General features: G+C 36.5%; 1 protein-coding gene across 1 annotated transcript in view; it reads left to right on the top strand.

Moving 5' to 3' along the window:
• Positions 1–405: 405 nt before the first annotated feature.
• The window catches only part of LOC125676553 (formin-J-like), a 61,642-nt gene continuing 38,192 nt past the window's right edge, over positions 406–23,855 (top strand). Inside the window, exon 1 of the mRNA XM_056154437.1 lies at positions 406–515. The gene's annotated coding sequence lies outside the window, so the exon portion shown is untranslated. The remainder of the gene's footprint in view (positions 516–23,855) is intronic.

The raw sequence follows: 23,855 nt of genomic DNA, 5'->3' as shown, positions 1-23,855 counted from the left end.
GCAATTTAATTATTCTTTAAAAGGAATCCATGGTCTATGAGATCTAAAACTGTTATTCTATATGTGATAACGGCCAGTAATTGAATTCACTGGCTTTATATGCTGAATAGACTCCATAACAAAATATCTTCTCATTTTATTTAAATGCTAAATCTGCGGCTGCATGGTCGATTGGAGTAGCTGATTGACTTCATTAATTGACGTTAAAGACAGGTTTTACCTCTTCGTTTTTATTATTTTTTCTTTTCCATATCTGGCTTCTGTATATGAAAATCTACAAGCACAAAACTTGGCTGCAGTATATTAAAATCTACGGGCACAACCAAGTTGTAGTAATGCCAAATCGCTTGTGTCAATTTTCAACTTCTAATCCCTCAAAGAACATGTAAAGTTAAAATAGAAAAAAGAAAGTTTTTGTATTGACAAGTCGGATTTTGAACATTAGTGCGAAATGGATTCGTATGCAAGGTGACCGTGGTATTCGAAGTCAACGATTGGCGTGAAGAAAATCTGCGGTAAGTCATGTTTGTAACTATGAATAGCATCTTCTGTAACCAGAGAAAGCAAATCACTTATCTTCGGCTTACTATCTCGGTACTCTGTGCATCTGTATTGTAAAACTTCCAACAACACTTTTCGGCTCTAACACTATAAATCATACATGGACTATATACGAATTTAAATAGTAACGTATCAAATAAGGGTAATCTTAGGGGCTATTATACGAGTGCACGGCTATGATGTGTTTAAAATTGTTGTCTCGTGTGTTTTAATTAAACCTTCGTCCTAGCTTTCCAAAAGTATATGTCAAATCAACTAACGGATAACCTACAGGAAAGCAAAATTTGAGCGCGTTTTGCCAAAAGATTGTATACGAATTTGTTTTGCAGCTCTTGCAATTTGGCGCATAATCAGACGAAGCGTCGACATTTATCGAAGGGTGTCGCATAATGCGAACAAAATATCAAATCTTCCATTTTGGAGGCTTTGGAAAACCACCCCTAATCTCTGGCAAATAAAACCGAATACAAAGGGAAGGGCTGTTCTCCAGAAAATGAAAGCTATCAGCAACCATGTTGTAAATGGTATCTAAACTCTGAGTGCGTATAAAACCTGCATTAATCAACAGAAAGAAACGTATGTGTCAGAGAAAATTGGAAATAAAGTACCCGGATGACTTTTGATTCGCTCCTGTGTAACCTTAAACTGTAAACTTTTCTATAGCGCACATTAGCGTAAATTGGGATCACAGGGGTAAGTGAAACCGAGAACATACGCTATTTAATGCATCAATTTGATTTATTACGGAAGAGTGTTTGATATATATGCCAATTTGTACAAGTAAACAATATTGAATAGACTTCTAATGAATTTATATCAATATACGTATTTTTATGGAGATGTAGAGCTTGACACACACAGAAGGTGGAACGCTCCGAACTGGAGCAGTTAGGCCCTTTGAAATTGGTCGTCATATAATTTTATACTGTATGATATGTTCCCTCATAAACTGATAGACTTTCCAAAACGTTATTCTTCAATTAATATTTTAATGAGTATTCGTAAAAATTGTGCATGCAAAGAAGTGCTGCATGCAGAGATGTTCCCCTTATTATTTTTATTCTTGTTTAATCATGAGTAAAATGTGTCGTATCGTAAATTTAGAATTTATTAATTGGATAGCAGTCAGCTTAAATCTTACAAAATGATACATCTTCGTCTATTTGAAATTTCTTGATGTTTTGTTTTCGGGACAGAATATTCCTGTCAGACACACTCTGTTTATGATTTGTATTCGGGACAGAATATTCCTGTCAGATATTCTCTGTTGATGTTTTGTGTTCGGAACAGAATATTCCTGTCAACACGCTCTGTTTATGTTTTGTATTCGGAACAGAATATTCCTGTAAGCACGCTCTGTTGATGTTTTGTGCTCGGACCAGAATATTCCTGTCAGACACGCTCTGTTGATGTTTTGTATTCGGAACAGAATATTCCTGTCAGACACGTACATGTAATTTTTTTTTTTTTTTGGTTGCTCTCTCGATGGATTACTTCGAAATTTTAAGTGCTGGTATAAAATCGATTTATCCGCCCTCCCCCAAATTAGGGTCAATATTGCATCTTGCTCTTAAAACGTAAGTTAGTGTCTTGATAATTGGCTTTGGACCTGGTAAAAATAAATAAGTTTTTAATGCAATAAGATATGCATTGTTTGCAGTCAAGTGATTGGATATCTGGAATCGATATCATGAAGTCATTGTAGTTTGTTGTGTTTTCGTAAGGGATCAACATTCATAAAATTCCATTATGATCTAGATCTGCTATTGACATAAGTACGACCTTTTTTTCCTTTTTTTTCATGAACAGTTTAAAGTTGTAAAAATATCACAAAGATAATATGGCTGATATCCTTAATAGCAATAGATAAACGCTTGAATAGAGTTATGCATAATAATTGTCAAGGTTGTATTGAATTTAGATGATGTATGATGTACATTCTATTCTTCTCTCTCTATACATATGTGTGACGATGCTGATCAAAATATCCTGTTTACATCGGGTGGTAAGAGAATTAAACCTTGAGACTGGATAAACACATTTAAAAAGACTATACTATTCTTGTAAGATCTTGCAGAATAAGTTATCATTGTTTTATTTAGAATAGCCGATAAACAACCCTACATCTCGACCACTAACAGCCCAGCACGCGTCAGTTGGACGGAAATCGTTGCTACAAAATCTAGATACCTATCACATTTAACTTACTGAAGAAATTTAAAAATTCCCCATAGACGGTATCCCAGTATCTCGACCATAAATCTTTAAAAATTCAATCAGTGTAGATGCGGACAGACATTGCGTGTAGATCGCCCTAGTATTAAAAACCACAGTAAATTGCAGGTGATCTATCTCAACCTATCATCTTATATTGTTTCTGTAAAAGTCTTGTAATAATTTTTAAAATTAAAAACTAGGCCGGGACATTGGTCCGAGATATTTTGAATTGTATCTGTCTGTAATTATTTATTGGGAATCAATATTTGTACGTAAAATAGACGTGATTGTCATCTTATGATGTCACGGTTCGTAATTCCTTTGAACACTGATGTGACATATTTGACACAAGCTGATTTGCTTAATCACGAGTCATTCAGTTTATACCATAAATATAAATCACACGGAAATTAATGAGTAAATACAAACTACAAGTTGACCCAAGCCTTCACAGCAACTCTCCCGTACTATCAACACTTCCGGGGTAGTAGTCGTTACAGTTCCTTGGGTTTCAGGGAAACAACATGTTTTTTGTAATCACGGACAGTATTTTCTATTATCACACTTTTCGCTACATATTTCAGCCCTTGGTTTGATCCCAATCTTTCAGAAGTTTGGACCGCGATACATTGGTGCTATTTTGTATCTCTTTGTATTTTTGTCTTCCTGCAGATCAGGACTTTGCAATGCCAAAATGTATCGGAATACATGTACTCGTATATTGTAAATGATATTCAAAAATCCTAAAATATCACCACCAACAACAAAATGTGTTTCATGGTTGCAATGAGGACATGTAATATCTTGAGAAATATTAAGCCACATTTCATATCCGATTACCAAACTTTCAGCAATGCATTGCTACCTGGATTTCTATTTCTTTTCAACGTTAAATGTTAACGATCAAGGTCACTGGAAAGACAATTCCAACATATCTCTTAAGAAGTTTTTTTTTTAGACATTTAAAAGCCGAGAAACAAGATCATTGGCTTCTATTTAGTGTAGAAGGTTAAGGTTACTGACAGGAAAAATTCGTTACATAATGATACTGCCACTATACTCCGCAATATACGCGTTATATAATGATACCACTACTATACTCCGTAATACACGCGTTATATAATGATTCTGTCATTATACTCTCCGTAATACACGCGTTATATAATGATACTGTCACTATACTCCGTAATACACGCGTTATATAATGATACTGTCATTATACTCCGTAATACACGCGTTATATAATGATACTGTCATTATACTCCGTAATACACGCGTTATATAATGATACTGCCACTATACTCCGTAATACACGCGTTATATAATGATACTGTCACTATACTCCGTAATACACGCGTTATATAATGATACTGCCACTATACTCCGTAATACACGCGTTATATAATGACACTGTCACTATACTCCGTAATACACGCGATATATAATGATACTGTCATTATACTCCGTAATACACGCGATATATAATGATACTGTCACTATACTCCGTAATACACGCGTTATATAATGATACTGCCACTATACTCCGTAATACACGCGATATATAATGATACTGTCATTATACTCCGTAATACACGCGTTATATAATGATACTGCCATTATACTCCGTAATACACGCGTTATATAATGATACTGCCACTATACTCCGTAATACACGCGTTATATAATGATACTGCCACTATACTCCGTAATACACGCGTTATATAATGATACTGCCACTATACTCCGTAATACACGCGTTATATAATGATACTGCCATTATACTCTGTAATACACGCGTTATATTCATTTATTGTATTTCTTTGTATTTGTTGTAGATTATTCATATTGTTTGACAATGTTTAACTTGTTCTTAGATTATGCTATTGGGAGAGGGCTATTTCAGTTTTTGAACTTGTACCTAATCCTTTTGATGTATTGTGAATAATAATATGTTCATATCCGTCTGAGATCATTTCGATAGAGTTGTCGAACCTTGGCTTGATTTTAACTTCTGGATCTAAAAGATACTCAAACTTGGTGATTATACAGACGATAGATTACAGTGTAATTTCTTTTTTACCATTCAACATTTTTATTCTTTTGTAGCATTATAATGGTGTAAGTTCTTTTGTAGCATTATAATGGTGTAAGTTCTTTTGTAGCGTTATAATGGTGTAAGTTCTTTTGTAGCGTTATAATGGTGTAAGTTCTTTTGTAGCATTATAATGGTGTAAGTTCTTTTGGGGGTGTTTCTAGTATCACTTTTACTATTGTTAGTTTTTGTTGTTTGGTTTCTTCTTTGAATGCCCATTTGGACCTAAAATAAGTTAGAAATAAGTTAAAAATCAAGCATAGTTTAATGATTACTAGTAGACTGATGATGGTTTGTATGTGTAGCTGTTGATTACTAGTAGACTGATGATGGTTTGTATGTGTAGCTGTTGATTACTAGTAGACTGATAATGGTTTGTATGTGTAGCTGTTGATTACTAGTAGACTGATAATGGTTTGTATGTGTAGCAAAACAAATGTAATCAAACGGGGTTTTCAATAATGGCGAGGAAGAAGGAATTCCTAAAGGGAATTTAGTGCACCAAAAGTAACAAATCCCCAGTTTCTGTTTATGACGAATGATCAATAAAGTTAAGGACATTTCAACTGATTTTAACTTGCGGAAGATTTATGATCAAACTTGATTATGGAATCGAAATTCTTCATGATTTTTTAAACTTCTATTTTGGTTGGGTTTTTTTTAAATCTCAAAATTAACAGTATAACTTTATCTTCATTAAACTTTGTCGTGTGGCAACTTTCTATATCAGAGTACAATTTACACGTTTTATTAAACCTGTTGGCCTGCTAGTAAATCAAAGGTTCAGTTAACCAATTAAATCATTCAAAAAGTGATTAAAATATATCGACACGTTTATAACCTTTACAACTTTAACCTACTTCGGCATTTGTATTTTCAAACATCGATCATTTTGTCCCCAGAAACCTACGCGGATTTCTCTTGCAAATGTGATTGGTCTGTAAACATGGTTTACAGACTGAAACAAATCGCTGTCATTAAATACCTTTAAGTGTCGATAACCCAAGTGGTTTCAACATTTCTTGTCTTAATATTCTTGGTGGGTATTACACTCGTCAAAAGGGCTCTTTACCAGTAATCAAGTGCTGTTTCCGATATACCCCCTGCTTGCAATAAAGTACACCCGGACTCCTGACCAAATAAACTTGATATGATTTTATGCCTCTGGTCATTATAAAAAGTCACTGGTCAATTTGTCCAACATCAAGAAGCGAGCATGGATAGTACTGGTTTACTGCCAGATGTCTTTGTTCTGAATTTCACTCATTTTGTTCGTCAACTCTGTCTTAAAGACAAAGAGGTCTTTCCGTCGTGCACTTGAGTCACTCGGGTGGCCTATTACTATCCGTGTCCGTCCGTCGTTGTCAATATTTTTACTTCTCAAAAACTGCATGATAAATGATTTTGGTTAGGGGAATAAAAAGGTCCCTGATCTTTTGGAGCCCTAAAGATAGGGGTGAAAACAATCTATGAGCATTTTAAACCAGGTGCATAGTTATATTGAGCATGGAAGCCTCTACCAGAACTGTCAATTTGTGAACCTCGCTGTAGGGGTTCAGGCTCTGTAGCGAGGCTAAATGAATCTTACAATGTAATTGCATTAAATATCTAAAAATCTTCTGGAAACCTCTATCAAAATTGTGAAATTCCTAATCCATGAGTTAGGGTTTCAGAAATTTAATGTCCATGAGTTAGGGTTTCAGAAATTTAATGTCCATGAGTTAGGGTTTCAGAAATTTAATGTCCATGAGTTAGGGTTTCAGAAATTTAATGTCCATGAGTTAGGGTTTCAGAAATTCAATGTTCATGAGTTAGGGTTTCGGGTTCCAGAGTGGCATTACATGGATCATTTAGTCAAGGAGGTATGCTACACCAGAGAAATTTGATATGTGTGAAAAGTGGAGGATATGTACAACAATATTTTGAAATTGAAAACTTTCAAATCTACTTTATTTAGTCAGTTTTAGTTGATAGCAATCTGAGAAAAATTTAAAATCCCTGCTGGACTCGAACTCGCGATCCACAGTTCAGCAGTCGACGTAATAACCTACTTAGCTACTCAGCTAGGCAATTATTTTTTTTAATGAATAGGCAAATATTGCTGATATTTATATTTTCATCCATGTTTTTAAAGGAAGTCAGCCATTATGACGATGTAGAGTACACCCTGTACTATTCATGGCTGCTGGAGCAGGGGTTCAGGTCCCTAGGAAAGATCAGATAGTGAAAATACATCAAATCTTCTAACTCTTAACATCTAACTTACAAAATGGGCACATGCTTATAATAGTACGGATGCCTCTACCAAAATTGTGAAACTCGAAACTCCTACATAAAAACATATCTGTCTGGGTCACAGCTTAGTAACTGAGAGATATTAGTAGCTCATACTTAGTACAAAAGCTAATATGACCAAAACTAAAAGAATTTTAACCATCTTTTATGAACACAGTGACATGAAGTTTTTCAGATTTTTAAAGGTGCACACATGCGCCATCTGCATACAACATCTATGTTTTACAATACTTAGGTGACCGTTGTTCTATGAACCTTTTGTTGGGTATTGCAATATGAACTACGTGGTCTAGCAAAGCGAGGCACCAAAAATGTGTGTTGTTTTTCAGACCCAGAAGTGTTCACATAGCCCTCCAGCACAAATTTGTAGTCATATAGATATACAGGGATGTGACTGAATTCCTCAGAAATCAGAGGAAAACTGGTCAAAAAGGGAGGAAAACACCTCACCCTACCTGGAAAAATATCATTTTCTGCCACTTTAGATCAAATCCAGATTTTTTAATTTTTTCGAAAATTGAGCAAATTAGAGGATTTCCTCTGAAAAGATCACACTTCTGGATATATTGGTGATCTCTACACGCACTGTAGTGACTATTACGGATTTTCTCTGATGTTGGTTTCTAAACTATGTTTATTTGATTCTAACTGAATGGCCAGATGATGGGTTACTTTCACATTGTTTGTACTTATAAACTCATTAATGCGCGGTATTACGAAGTAAATACATGCACTACATGTGCTTTAGTGTCAAGTGTCAACCACTTCCTTTCATGGCGGAGGACTTTTATTGGTATAGAAGACAGTTGTATCTGCAAGTGTTTTATTAGATTTTAACGAGAACGGTTCTAACGGACCACAACGCCCACTTAATCTATCTGATATAACGAGAACGGTTCTAACGGAGCACAACGCTCACTTAATCTATCTGATATAACGAGAACGGTTCTAACGGACCACAATGCCCACTTAATATATCTGACATAAGGAGAACGGTTCTAACGGACCACAACGCCCACTTAATCTATCTGATATAACGAGAACGGTTCTAACGGACCACAACGCCCACTTAGTCTATCTGATATAACGAGAACGGTTCTAACGGACCACAACGCCCACTTAATCTATCTGATATAACGAGAACGGTTCTAACGGACCACAACGCCCACTTAATTTATCTGATATAACGAGAACGGTTCTAACGGACCACAATGCCCACTTAATTTATCTGATATAACGAGAACGGTTCTAACGGACCACAACGCCCACTTAATCTATCTGATATAACGAGAACGGTTCTAACGGACCACAACGCCCACTTAATCTATCTGATATAACGAGAACGGTTCTAACGGAGCACAACGCCCACTTAATCTATCTGATATAACGAGAACGGTTCTAACGGACCACAACGCCCACTTAATCTATCTGATATAACGAGAACGGTTCTAACGGACCACAACGCCCACTTAATCTATCTGATATAACGAGAACGGTTCTAACGGACCACAACGCCCACTTAATCTATCTGATATAACGAGAACGGTTCTAACGGACCACAACGCCCACTTAATCTATCTGATATAACGAGAACGGTTCTAACGGACCACAACGCCCACTTAATCTATCTTATATAATTTGCATTCTGTCCTCTTAAAGTATTCTTGAAGAATTTTTTCTACTTCTAGTTTTGGGGTTCCCTGCATGCCTTGGCCAGCACCTCGGATAGACGTATCTAACACTTTTACCTTACCAGTAATTGTTTAATCGTTTTGTATGACGTACTGCAGTGGTAATTTTCACCATATCAGGTCTGTATTTTAGCAAAGTAAATACAATTAATAATCAAATTATCACCAAAAATAGAGCCAGCTTTGACCCTGTTTGGCTTCGAACACGGTGATTTCTGTTTAAACTACTGAGATAGCAACCCCTGAAACTGTTCCAATTTGAATTATATATAAATAGACCCGTTCCTCAGCAGGAGTCAACTCTTTGTATTGGATAACCTTCGACCCCAATTGACAAATCAAGACGGCCACATCCCTTGGGCTCAAAATCGTTCTTAAGTATGATATCTCGGATGCAAATTTATCAGTTTATCAGTTCGACTCTCGATAAGCGTATTTTAATTTCCTATAAACAGAAATGTTGTTTTAGTTCACGATATAGGTATGTGTAGTCGAACATACTGAATTTCTGTTTTTAATAACCGGTCCATTGCAACCAACTGGTCTGTGCTCAGGGTGTTTACCCGATAGTAGCAGTTGAAATCCCTCTAGTTTTCTTCATTATGTTAACTTATTCACAAAGTTAATCGAAATTTTTCAGTTGAAGTGTTTCACTACTTTTCTAAACAGTCTAACAGCGAGAGTAAGTTAAACGCCATATACTGCTTGATATTTAAAAGTTATGCAATTCAATTGAATCAAAAGGCGATATGTTTACAAATTGTCAATATTATTTTCACTAGATCTCAAATAAAAGTAATATATAACGATGTAATTTTGTTCAGTCTTTGCTTTAAAATTCTACCAAGGCGACCAATCGAGCACCGCTATTGGTGCTATCTCGTTCTGACATCAGGGTTCTTGTGTCCCATAAAAATAATCACGCCCGCTTTTGAAGTTGAAATGCAATACACATACCAATTTTCATCTAAGTGTGTTTCGTTTTTTGCTTCTGGTGAGAAATACCAGGTTAAAGTGCTAATAATAGAGTTTGCGGTTTTGGCTGAATTTGTCGAAAGAATTTTAGTTATCATCATGTTCGGTTATTGAGATGAGGATAAGAGATAAGTGTGTATGCGTGTTTTGTTCGGTTATTGAGATGATCGATAAGAGATAAGTGTGTATGCGTGTTTTGTTCGGTTATTGAGATGATAAGAGATAAGTGTGTATGCATGTTTTGTTTGGTTACTGAGATGATAAGAGATAAGTGTGTATGCGTGTTTGGACAACTATTACAATGTAACATTTCGGCAGAAAATTTAATCAATTAAAACGCTAGCTTCATTACAACAAAACTATTTGCAGTAAAACAATTTACATATTGGTGAAATCATTGAAAAAGAGCAAATAACGTCTACTATTAACTCAGCAAACAGATGCACTTAACAGCACATTATATTAGTGCCAAAAAGCAGAGATACTAGGAAGCACAATAAACTAGAACTTCAGTAAATCGAACAAAACAGCACAACATACTAGTACCTCATCCAACAGACACCAAACACCACAACATACTAGTACCTCAACCAACAGACACATCACACAGCACAACATACTAGTACCTCAACCAACAGACACCAAACACAACATACTAGTACCTCAACCTACAGAGACACCAAACAGGCACAACATACTAGTACCTTAACCAACAGAGATACCAAACAGCACAACATACAAGTACCTCAACCTACAGAGACACCAAACAGCACAACATACTAGTACCTCAACCAACAGAGACACCAAACAGCACAACATACTAGTACCTCAACCAACAGAGACACCAAACAGCACAACATACTAGTACCTCAACCGACAGAGACACCAAACAGCACAACATACTAGTACCTCAACCAACAGAGACACCAAACAGCACAACATACTAGTAACTCAACCAACAGAGACCCCAAACAGCATGACATATTAGTACCTCATCAAACAGAGGCCATAAACAGCACAACATACAAGTACCTCATCCAACAGATACACCAAACAACACAACATACTAGTACCTCAACCAACAGAGACATCACACAGCACAACATACAAGTACCTCAACCAACAGACACATAACAGCACAACATACTAGTACCTCAACCGACAGAGACACCAAACAGCACAACATACTAGTAACTCAACCAACAGAGACCCCAAACAGCATGACATATTAGTACCTCATCAAACAGAGGCCATAAACAGCACAACATACAAGTACCTCATCCAACAGAGACACCAAACAGCACAACATACTAGTACTTCAACCAACAGACACCAAACACAACATACTAGTACCTCATCCAACAGAGATACCAAACAGCACAACATACTAGTACCTCAACCAACAGAGACATCACACAGCACAACATACTAGTACCTCAACCAACAGAGACACCAAACAGCACAACATACTAGTACCTTATCCAATGGAGACCAAACAGCACAACATACTAGTACCTCAACCAACAGAGACACCAAACAGCACAACATACAAGTACCTCAACCAACAGAAACACCAAATACAACATACTAGTGCCTCAACCAACAGAGACCCCAAACAGCACAACTTAAAAATACCTCAACCAACACAGACATCACACAGCACAATATACTAGTACCTCAACCAACAGACACCAAACACAACATACTAGTACCTAATCCAAAAGACATCAAACAGCACAACATACTAGTACCTCAACCAACAAACACCAAACAGCACAACATACTAGTACATCAACGAACAGACACCAAAGAGCACAACATCCTAGTACCTCAACCAACAGAGACACCAAACAGCACAACATACTTGTACCTCAACCAACAGAGACATCACACAGCACAACATACTAGTACCTCAACCAACAGACACAAAACAGCACAACATATTAGTACCTCAACCAACAGAGACACCAAACAGCACAACATACTAGTACCTCAACCAACAGACAGAAAACAGCACAACTTACTAGTACCTCAACCGACAGACACCAAACAGCACAATATACTAGTACCTCAACCAACAGATACACCAAACAGCACAACATACTAGTACCTCAACCAACAGAGACCCCAAACAGCACGACATATTAGTACCTCATCAAACAGAGGCCCTAAACAGCACAACATACAAGTACCTCATCCAACAGATACACCAAACAACACAAGATACTAGTACCTCAACCAACAGAGACCCCAAACAGCACGACATATTAGTACCTCATCAAACAGAGGCCATAAACAGCACAACATACAAGTACCTCATCCAACAGATACGCCAAACAACACAACATACTAGTACCTCAACCAACAGAGACCCCAAACAGCACAACTTAAAAATACCTCAACCAACACAGACATCACACAGCACAATATACTAGTACCTCAACCAACAGACACCAAACACAACATACTAGTACCTAATCCAAAAGACATCAAACAGCACAACATACTAGTACCTCAACCAACAGAGACACCAAACAGCACAACATACTAGTACCTCAACCAACAGAGACACCAAACAGCACAACATACTAGTACCTCAACCGACAGAGACACCAAACAGCACAACATACTAGTACCTCAACCGACAGAGACACCAAACAGCACAACATACTAGTACCTCAACCGACAGAGACACCAAACAGCACAACATACTAGTACCTCAACCAACAGAGACCCCAAACAGCATGACATATTAGTACCTCATCAAACAGAGACCCTAAACAGCACAACGTACAAGTACCTCATCCAACATATACACCAAACAACACAACATACTAGTACCTCAACCAACAGATACATCACACAGCACAACATACAAGTACCTCATCCAACAGAGACCCCAAACAGCACAACTTAAAAATACCTCAACCAACACAGACATCACACAGCACAATATACTAGTACCTCAACCAACAGACACCAAACACAACATACTAGTACCTAATCCAAAAGACATCAAACAGCACAACATACTAGTACCTCAACCAACAGAGACACCAAACAGCACAACATACTAGTACCTCAACCAACAGAGACACCAAACAGCACAACATACTAGTACCTCAACCGACAGAGACACCAAACAGCACAACATACTAGTACCTCAACCGACAGAGACACCAAACAGCACAACATACTAGTACCTCAACCGACAGAGACACCAAACAGCACAACATACTAGTACCTCAACCAACAGAGACCCCAAACAGCATGACATATTAGTACCTCATCAAACAGAGGCTCTAAACAGCACAACGTACAAGTACCTCATCCAACAGATACACCAAACAACACAACATACTAGTACCTCAACCTACAGAGACATCACACAGTACAACATACTAGTACCTCAATCAACAGAGACATCACACAGCACAACATACCAGTACCTCAACCAACAGAGACACCAAACAGCACAACATACTAGTACCTTATCCAATGGAGACCAAACAGCACAACATACTAGTACCTCAACCAACAGAGACACCATATACAACATACTAGTGCCTCAACCAACAGAGACCCCAAACAGCACAACTTAAAAATACCTCAACCAACACAGACATCACACAGCACAATATACTAGTACCTCAACCAACAGACACCAAACACAACATACTAGTACCTAATCCAAAAGACATCAAACAGCACAACATACCAGTACCTCAACCAACAAACACCAAACAGCACAATATACTAGTACCTCAACCAACAGACACCAAACAGCACAACATACTAGTACCTCAACCAACAGACACATAACAGCACAACATACTAGTACCTCAACCAACAGACACATAACAGCACAACATACTAGTACCTCAACCAACAGAGACATCACACAGCAGGACATACAAGTACCTCACCAAACAGACACCAAACACAATATACTAGTACCTCAACCAACAGAGACACCAAACAGCACAACATACTAGTACCTCAACCAACAGAGACACCAAACAGCACAACATACTAGTACCTCAACCGACAGAGACACCAAACAGCACAACATACTAGTACCTCAACCGACAGAGACACCAAACAGCACAACATACTAGTACCTCAACCGACAGAGACACCAAACAGCACAACATACTAGTACCTCAACCAACAGAGACCCCAAACAGCATGACATATTAGTACCTCATCAAACAGAGGCTCTAAACAGCACAACGTACAAGTACCTCATCCAACAGATACACCAAACAACACAACATACTAGTACCTCAACCTACAGAGACATCACACAGTACAACATACTAGTACCTCAATCAACAGAGACATCACACAGCACAACATACCAGTACCTCAACCAACAGAGACACCAAACAGCACAACATACTAGTACCTTATCCAATGGAGACCAAACAGCACAACATACTAGTACCTCAACCAACAGAGACACCATATACAACATACTAGTGCCTCAACCAACAGAGACCCCAAACAGCACAACTTAAAAATACCTCAACCAACACAGACATCACACAGCACAATATACTAGTACCTCAACCAACAGACACCAAACACAACATACTAGTACCTAATCCAAAAGACATCAAACAGCACAACATACCAGTACCTCAACCAACAAACACCAAACAGCACAATATACTAGTACCTCAACCAACAGACACCAAACAGCACAACATACTAGTACCTCAACCAACAGACACCAAACAGCACAACATACTAGTACCTCAACCAACAGACACATAACAGCACAACATACTAGTACCTCAACCAACAGAGACATCACACAGCAGGACATACAAGTACCTCACCAAACAGACACCAAACACAATATACTAGTACCTCAACCAACAGAGACACCAACCACAACATACTAGTACCTAATCCAAAAGACACCAAACAGCACAACTTACTAGTACCTCAACCAACAGATACAAAACAGCACAACATACTAGTACCTCAACCAACAGACACCAAACACAACATACTAGTACCTAATCCAACAGACACCAAACAGCACAACATACCAGTACTTCAACCAACAGAGACATCACGCAGCACAGCTACTAGTACCTCAATCAATAGAGACCCCAAACAGCACGACATACTAGTATCTCATCCAACAGAGGCCCTAAACAGCACATCATACTAGTACCTCAACCAACAGAGACATCACACAGCACAACAAACAAGTACCTCACCAAACAGACACCAAACACAACATACTAGTACCCCATCCAACAGAGATACCAAACAGCACAACATACTAGTACCTCAACCAACAGAGACATCACACAGCACAACATACTAGTACCTCAACCAACAGACACAAAACAACACAACATACTAGTACCTCAACCAACAGAGACATCACACAGCACAACATACTAGTACCTCAACCAACAGAGACACCAAACAGCACAACATACTAGTACCTCAACCAACAGACACAAAACAGCACAACATACTAGTACTTCAACCAACAGACATCACACAGCACAACATACTAGTACCTCAACCAACAGACACGAAACACAACATACTAGTACCTCAACCAACAGAGACAAAACAGCACAACATACTAGTACCTCAACCAACAGAGACACCAAACAGCACAACATACTAGTACCTCAACCAACAGAGACACCAAACACAACATACTAGTACCTCAACCGACAGACACCAAACAGCACAACATACTAGTACCTCATCCAACAGAGACACTAAACAGCACAACATACAAGTACCTCAACCAACAGAGACACCAAACAGCACAACATACTAGTACCTCAACCTACAGAGACATCAAACACAGCATATTTGTACCTCATCCAACAGACCCCAAACAGCACAACATACTAGTACCTCAACCAACAGAGACACCAAACAGCAGAGCATACAAGTACCTCAACCAACAGAGACACCAAATACAACATACTAGTACATCATGCAACAGAGACACCAAACAGCACAACATACTAGTACCTCAACCAACAGAGACACCAAACACAACATACTAGTACCTCATTCAACAGAGACACCAAACATATATATATATATATATATATATATATATATCAAATATATATGTCAATATATATGTCAAAGCCAATAGTGACATCATAAAGCGCACAATATTATTTCATATGTACCAAAACAGCGAGACCAAAAGCACAATATACATGTATAAATACAAAAGCAAGCACAATATATTAGTACCTCTGATCATCAGTTAGGGGGGGGGGGGCATTAATAGTAAGCGATATTGTTCAAAATACTGTAAATGTAGTATTTGTTAGAAGTCAAATGTTCTACAATATGCATGATCAAATCCATTGTTCGAAGTCAAATGTTCTACTATATGCATGATCAAATCAAATGTTGTACAATATGCATGATCAAATCAAATATTGTACAATATGCATGATCAAATCAAATGTTCTACAATATGCATGATCAAATCCTTCAGACGTTCTAGACTTACTCATGCTGCACCTTTATTTTACTTCCTATCCTTGCAGGTGACCTGTCAAACATGTTGAAATTCCGAAACAAATGAACATTGTTGGAACATTTTTTGATAAAGAGTATATAGTCTTCTACACAATTAGACAAAATTTTAATTAATTTCAATTTATAGTCGTGAATAATCTTGGTCTGTGTGTCATTTCATTGCTATGTTAATTCATCTTAGAGAAATTGTTCCTATCACGCGAGAGATTTCACTCCTTATTTCAGTCATGTCAAGGCCCAGAATTTTATACAGAAAGTTAACGTTCCGAATCAGCTAGTACAGTTTTGCAAGTGAATCCTATATGCTACTTTTAATAATTTTCATATCAAACCTGTGAAGATTATTTATTTATGATAAATACCATAATGTTATAAGCATGCAAAGCAAATGAATTCAATCGATTTGCAACAAAACCACAACAGTGAATTATCCTTGAACTGTACGAGATAAAGTAGAATTGTTATTCTTCCAAAACATGTAGGATGAATTGTCTGTTTGGTTTTACTGTGTGCGTGGAATTTTTATTTGGGGGGATGGGTCTGTGTGTAATTTTTTTTTTACAAAGGTATTCTTGACACAGACATTAATGGAAGCGACTCAAGGCTAAAGAAATCTAGCAAATATCATATACATGTACAGTGCTACCCGAATTGACTCGTTGACAAAAATCCATTACTTAATCGGAGACAAAGGGTTTTAGACAATAGTAGATCTTATGCCAATGATCATTCGGTGTACAATAGGATTTTTGTCGAAGGTTTCCGCTAGGTTTTCGTCATATTGTCATTCTATATCCAATCTTTACAGAATTAGTGAATTAGATGATATACTTGTTTGTGATTGAAAATAATGGATGGATCTACATTTAAAACCCTCTGTCCCTGCACAGTTTTTGTAAATATATTAGCAGATTTGAACTCATTGGACGTTTGTATTGAAATTAATGGAAGTTCATTTTTCTAAATGACATCAGATAATTGAGTGATGAAATAAGATAATATCGTTTTATCGCTCTAAACAGTCAGTTTAGTTATTGGCGGCGCCTTTGATATCCCCAAAGTAAGTCAATTTTCAAAACATTACTATATTGATTTCAGTGGGCCAGACAGATGTATTATAGTTCATAGACTGTTTAAATATATTTTGATACATGTACAAAATAGATGTTTACACACGACGGAGGAAACGCCCTAAGGAATTCAGGGATTTGCGCCAAAATTCTTTAAGATGCACCAAATGGTATGCTTAATGTCATATTGGTCTTGAAGTTACGGGCATTGCGAAACTTTTCCGTCCAAACTCAGAGTTTTAACATATGTTAAATAGCGCCCATTATGCAGCAAGTAATGCATATCGATCATTCAGTAAATTGCTGATGGTCACGTGGTTGTAAGATGCAACCCGGAGATGAACAATTACATTAAATTGATAAAATGCATATTTTCCTGCATATTCTGTGATAAAACGAAATTCCCATAAAAAGAGTTATTTGACGTACGTTCTTTAACTCTGAAAATTTATAGATCTGTCGATGTTTTACGGAAAAAAGGACCCCAGGAAAAAAATGGAACCTGATGGATTACTTTTATCCTAGCGGTCCTTGGTTCTTCAAAATAGCACCTTTGTTTTTTAGTGGATGTAAATAAGTATGCTTCATTACGTTAGAGTCAGTTCACCAGATAAAAGATAATGATCATTCTGTTAATTCAAAGTCTAGATAAGACCTTTCCCGATCCTTGTTTTTATGGCCTAGAGGGTAACGATATAGACAGGAAAGAAGCAAAGTTTCAAATTTACTAAACATTCTCACGTCTCTCATTTGATAAATAAAAAGGTGATGAAATGAAGCATAAATGATTGCAAACGATTGGGATCTGAACGGTTTTCTGCGAAGACAGTAATTGTGTGTGGTTACTGGCAGACGATGTTTTTGCCTTGTCGTTGGTTTCTAAACAAGATGTCACCCTTGTTCATGTGCATGTCTGCTAACAAGGATCTTTGTTCAAGTGCAATCTCAGAACCAGTCAAATCATGCAACAATTAATTTATGCATTGCATCTCTCATCAAGTTTGTCGCTAACTGTCCTGTGCTCCTTATTCACCGAGTTTTGATCTCTTCCTCACTTCCCAATCTTCAAATTTCGATAATACACTTGTCACCTTGTGTCCAAAAATGCACATTTTTCTTTATAAATGTATTTTACCATCAGATTCTGATAATAGTTAGTTTGTCTAGATAATATTATACAAATTATACAAAATATACATACATTCCTTAGATTGCTGCGTACCGGTGTTGTAGCATAGACCCCCCTCCTGGAAAAATTGGTCTGTGTTAGACTTTCTCCCGGAAAATGGGTACAGCATAAAATTCCCCCTAGGAAGAAGTAACCCGGGCCCATCTTTCTCCCTTAGAGAAAAGCGTCCCAGTATAGAATCTCCCACAAATGACGGCACGTTCATCTTATATATTCAGGTCTTTGTCGACTTATCAAATTTAATTGATATATTAAGTAAAAAAAATTATTAAAGTATATATTTTTGAAAGAAAAACAAATCGATCTAAATAATCGATTTGCTTGACAAATACGTAAACTAAAATATTTTGGCCTTTAGTAAACATGTGTACCTCTAAATGTACTTATGTATATTGCAATATACCTCGTTTGTTTTTCAGAAGATGTGCAGCACGTTGACATGTTACAAATGTATATCACTTATCAAATTTAAAGTTAGCTGATACAATGTGGATATTCTAAAACTTTAGCGTGTACAAAAATGTATATTTCAAATGTTTAAGAATCGTTACTTTCATACCTAGATAGACTAGACTACATTATGTCAATCAAGATTTAAAAGTACAATTATTTTCTTATACTGAAAATAAAAGGGTTTAAGCTAACCTGAGTTGAAAGTTCAAGTGAGCTCTTCTGATCACACTCTGTCCGTCCGTCCGTCTGTAAACTTTTCACATTTTCGACTTCTTCTCCAGAACCACTGGGCCAATACCAACAAAACTTGACAATAAGCATCCTTGGGTGAAGAAAATTCAAATTTGTTCAAATGAAGGGCAACACCCTTCTCCAAGGGGAGATAAATACGAAAATGCAAAAATAGGTTTGGGTCATTTAGAAATCTTCTTCTCAAGAACCACTGAGCCAAGAAAAATGAAAATTACATGAAAGCTTCCTGACATAGTGCAGATTCAAGTTCATTCACATCATGGCGCCCGGGGGTTAGATGGGGCCACAATAGGGGATCAAAGTATTACATCCGAGTTTAAAGGAAAACTCTTTTAAAATATTCTTTCCAAAATCCACTGGGTCAGAAAACTTGAAATTTACATGAAAGCTTCCTTACATAGAGTAGATCCAAGTTTGGGCAATTCATGGTCCCCAGGGGTAGGTTGAGGCCACAATAGGGGATCAAAGTTTTATATGCTGATATATAGGGAAAATCTTTGAAAATATCTCTTGAACAATTTAAGCTAGGGCTTCCATATTTTGTATGTACATTATCTACGGAAATATCTTTCATGTGATGCAATGGTGTGTGACCTTGACCTGGAAGTCTGACCTATTTTTAATAAAAATCTGACCTATACAATATATCATGAACTATTTAGACCTTTTATTTCATTTCATGATCTTTGACCTTGAAATTGGAGTTTGACATACTATTATGAAAACAAAACCTATTAGATATATCCGGAACTATGTTAAGTGGAGCTTTCATATTTTGTATATAGATTCTTCGTGGTAAGACCTTGCTTAATCTTTTGATTTTGGAGTTTGGCCTACTTTTAAAAAAACCCAACCAAACCTATTTAATTTCTCCTACACTATTTAAGGCAGAGCTTTAATATTTTGTATATAGGTTTTTTATAGCAAAACCTTATTATTTTGTTAAGTTTGACCTTGTGACTTTGAACTTAGAGTTGGACCAACTTTTTAGATATCTGACATATTCAATATCTCCTGAACTATCCAAGGTAGATCTTTCATATTTTGTATATATATTTCTCATGGCAAGACCTTTTATTTCATACTAAGACCTGCGACCTTGAAATTTGACTTACTTTTAAGAAAACTTATCCTGTTAGATATTTTCAGAACTATTTCATATTTTGTATATAGATTTTTTGACAAGAATTTGTGATACAATTGTATTTGATCTTGTGACCTTGACCTACTTTGTTTAAAAACCTGACCTAATTAATATCTCCTGAACTATTTGAGGTAAAGATTTTATGTTTTGTATATAGATTCTTTGTGGCAAAACCTTGATATACTTCGGTGTTTGATATTTTGACCTTGAAGTTTGACCTACTTTTGATAAAAATCTTACCTATTCAATATCTCCTGAACTATCATTCCTATTTTTATGTAGATTTCTTAAGGCAAGGTCTTCATATCACACCATAATCTATGACATTGTGACCTTGGTCTTATCCAGAACAGCAAGACCCCATGTTAGTCATATTGGTGTTGAGGCATCTCTGTTTTTCAGTTATGTTGTGATACTTTGGGACCACAATATGGGGTTAGAAACTTTCATAGGAATAAAGACTGCTAAAAAAAAAAATCTTTTAAAAACCACAACAACTGAACAAGGACAGGACCAAGGTTATACAGGTGAGCGATAAGGCCTATGGACCTCTTGTTTGTTGATTATTATTTTTGAAAAGCGAATAAATTATTTGGAATCTATTAAAGTCTATTCAGTTTCATCGGTTTATTCATTTTTAAAGCAATATTTCATTTGCAAAAATTGGGCAGGAAGCACATTCTATTTTGGCCATCTCCTACCCTTCCTCGTTTTGAAGTTATCAGCTGAATTAAAACTTTTGTACTTTAAAACACATGATTCCTATCATTTGATTACACCTATGTAAATTAACCATAAAAATAACGCAAGCCCCCCTCCCCGATTTTTCTCTCATGATTTCAATGAATTTTGATATAGATAGTAGATGAAAATGCAAAAATAATGAAAATGGAACTAGGAATAATTCTTATTAGGCAGAATTTATTTATAAGCTTCTACATGAAAAGAAAATTTTTCTTGCCACTTTCAACTCAACATATAGATACATCAATGACGGTTTTTCTTCTTCAAATAACAATACTCACTTTTCCTCATATATCGATTCGATATATCCCAGTGAACTCGAAATGAAAGACACCACAGAGACTTTCATATCTGCTTCACATTTGGATAGACATTAACAGCAAACCAGCAATTCATCTTTATGGCAAACAAGATGACGTCAGTTTCTCCATCTTCAACTTCCTGTATTTATATAGCGATATTTCATTATCACCTGCATATAGTGTTTGTGTCTCTCAGCTGATTCGATATAAGAGGACATGTTCTGTGTATTATAAATTTTTAAATCGAGGCAGGCTACTGACAAATAAGTCGATGTTACAGAGGGTTTCAACAGTCTCGTATAAAATCAGCATTTTGCAAATTTTATAATGATCTGAATTACACCTACAATTTATCCTATGATCGAATGCTGTCTGACGTGTTTCATACCAACTGTTAGGCCATTCTCTGCACACCGATTTTGGTTCCGTTTACCTGATATGGCTCACGGCGAGTATGACCGGTCAACAGGGGATGCTTACTTTTGCTAAGCACCTGATCCCACCTTTGGTGTTTCCAAGAACCCGTGGATGCCCAATTTCCTATTCTTTATGGTATTTATTAAACTGATCCGTTACCTTTACTTCCTCATTAGGTTTGAGTATTGTTGAATGGAGAATGCATGTTGCAATTATGCTTTCATACATTGAAAATTTGGGGATGGAGATTTCCAGAGTCTGTACAAAATATATATAGGAGATGCAAAACTCCTATCTGTTTTCATTCAACATTATCCAACCTGTAAACAAGGTAGTTACATTTTACCAAAGGTGTACTACAATACAATGCCAAAATAAACTAGTACTAATTTCACGGATGTTCCCCAAACGCCCCCCCCCCCCCCTAAAAGTTGTGCCATCTGTTTTACTAAGTTTCACAAAATCGTTCAATAGACGGTAACACCCCCAACATGCGGGGTGTTACTGTAGGTAAATCACCGAGTATACCCCCAACATGCGGGGTGTTACTGTAGGCTAAGTTGTGACCCAATATATGAAGTTTGACCTACAGATGAAATCTTTCAATACGATTGGTTTTATTCACCAACAGTTTATGCATAAACTTATACAGATAACACATAGTTATTGGTCATTGTGAAGGTGATTGATTGTATATTGTTTAACGTCCTTCGAATCTTTCACTCATATGGAGATGTCACCATTACCTGTGAAGGGCTGCAAAATTTAGGCCTAAGCTCGTGACGACCGGAAGTGACAAACAAAAATATCAGACGAATATTAGAGTTTACAAACAATAGTATATCATCTCTATTAGCTTCGTAGTTCATTCTCAAAGAATTTCTGAGAAATAACACGGAGAGAGAGAAAAAAACCCAATAAATTTTTAATCGACGTCTTCCACGCATGCGCGCAAGTGCAAACAAGGAAAACAATTTTAAACTTCCTGTGAGTAATTTGGCCACACCGATATGTTACAAGTTTTAATAATAAATTAACGATAAATTTCAAAACATGAAAAATAAGGAAATAAAAATGAGTGTAATAAGGTTTTAAAAATACACGTGCATCAACGCGCATGTGCGTGTACATGTACTTCAGCACAACCAATAATCTTACATTGTAAATTCTTGTAGTATAGGCATACTTACAATGTATGATGTCAATAGCAATCCATTTTTCTTATTCCTAAAGAACTTACAGGTATCTAAATATTACCCAATGAAAATTTATTTTGACGACACTAATCAGTGGAGAGTCCAAAAATATAGATCTACAACATGAATTTCAAAACGTTTCATTCAAATTATCTCAACAGGAATTACTAGTACTTATAAGCGAGAATTATGGGGACAAAAGATACCAAACTTATGCGTTGTTTTCTGAAAATTCAAAGGAGACTAAATGCAATTTTCGTTGAAAAAAAATCTTTTAAAATCATAACAGCTGAACAAGAGCAGGGCCAATATGATTAGGTGACGATGTGACCGAAGGCCCTATCAATTTCAATGAAATAAACCAAATCTCACACAGAAACTGTTTTATGAATGTTATATAACTGATCACAGTAGATGAACACTGGGGGGATGTCCTGTCCACAAGCATCTGTGGTAAAAAAAAAAAAAAAAAAAAAAAAGGAGTAAACACGGATATGTTTAATTATAATGTATGAATCAATACCATATTTCATTTCTATTGTTGAAAAACGTTGGCATCGAAACATTGAAAGCAAAAAGAAGAAGAAGCCAAGAAGCCTGCGATCACTGACAAGACCTGTGTAAGCCATACTTGAACTTTCTTACGTAACCTGACACAGACTTAAGTGAAAAAATTCTGATTTAAAGGTAAAAATTTTAAAGATATCTTCC

Source organism: Ostrea edulis, chromosome 2 (assembly GCF_947568905.1).
Source record: "Ostrea edulis chromosome 2, xbOstEdul1.1, whole genome shotgun sequence".
Taxonomy (NCBI): Eukaryota; Metazoa; Mollusca; class Bivalvia; order Ostreida; family Ostreidae; genus Ostrea; species Ostrea edulis.
This window is presented reverse-complemented; position numbering and strand designations above follow the sequence as displayed.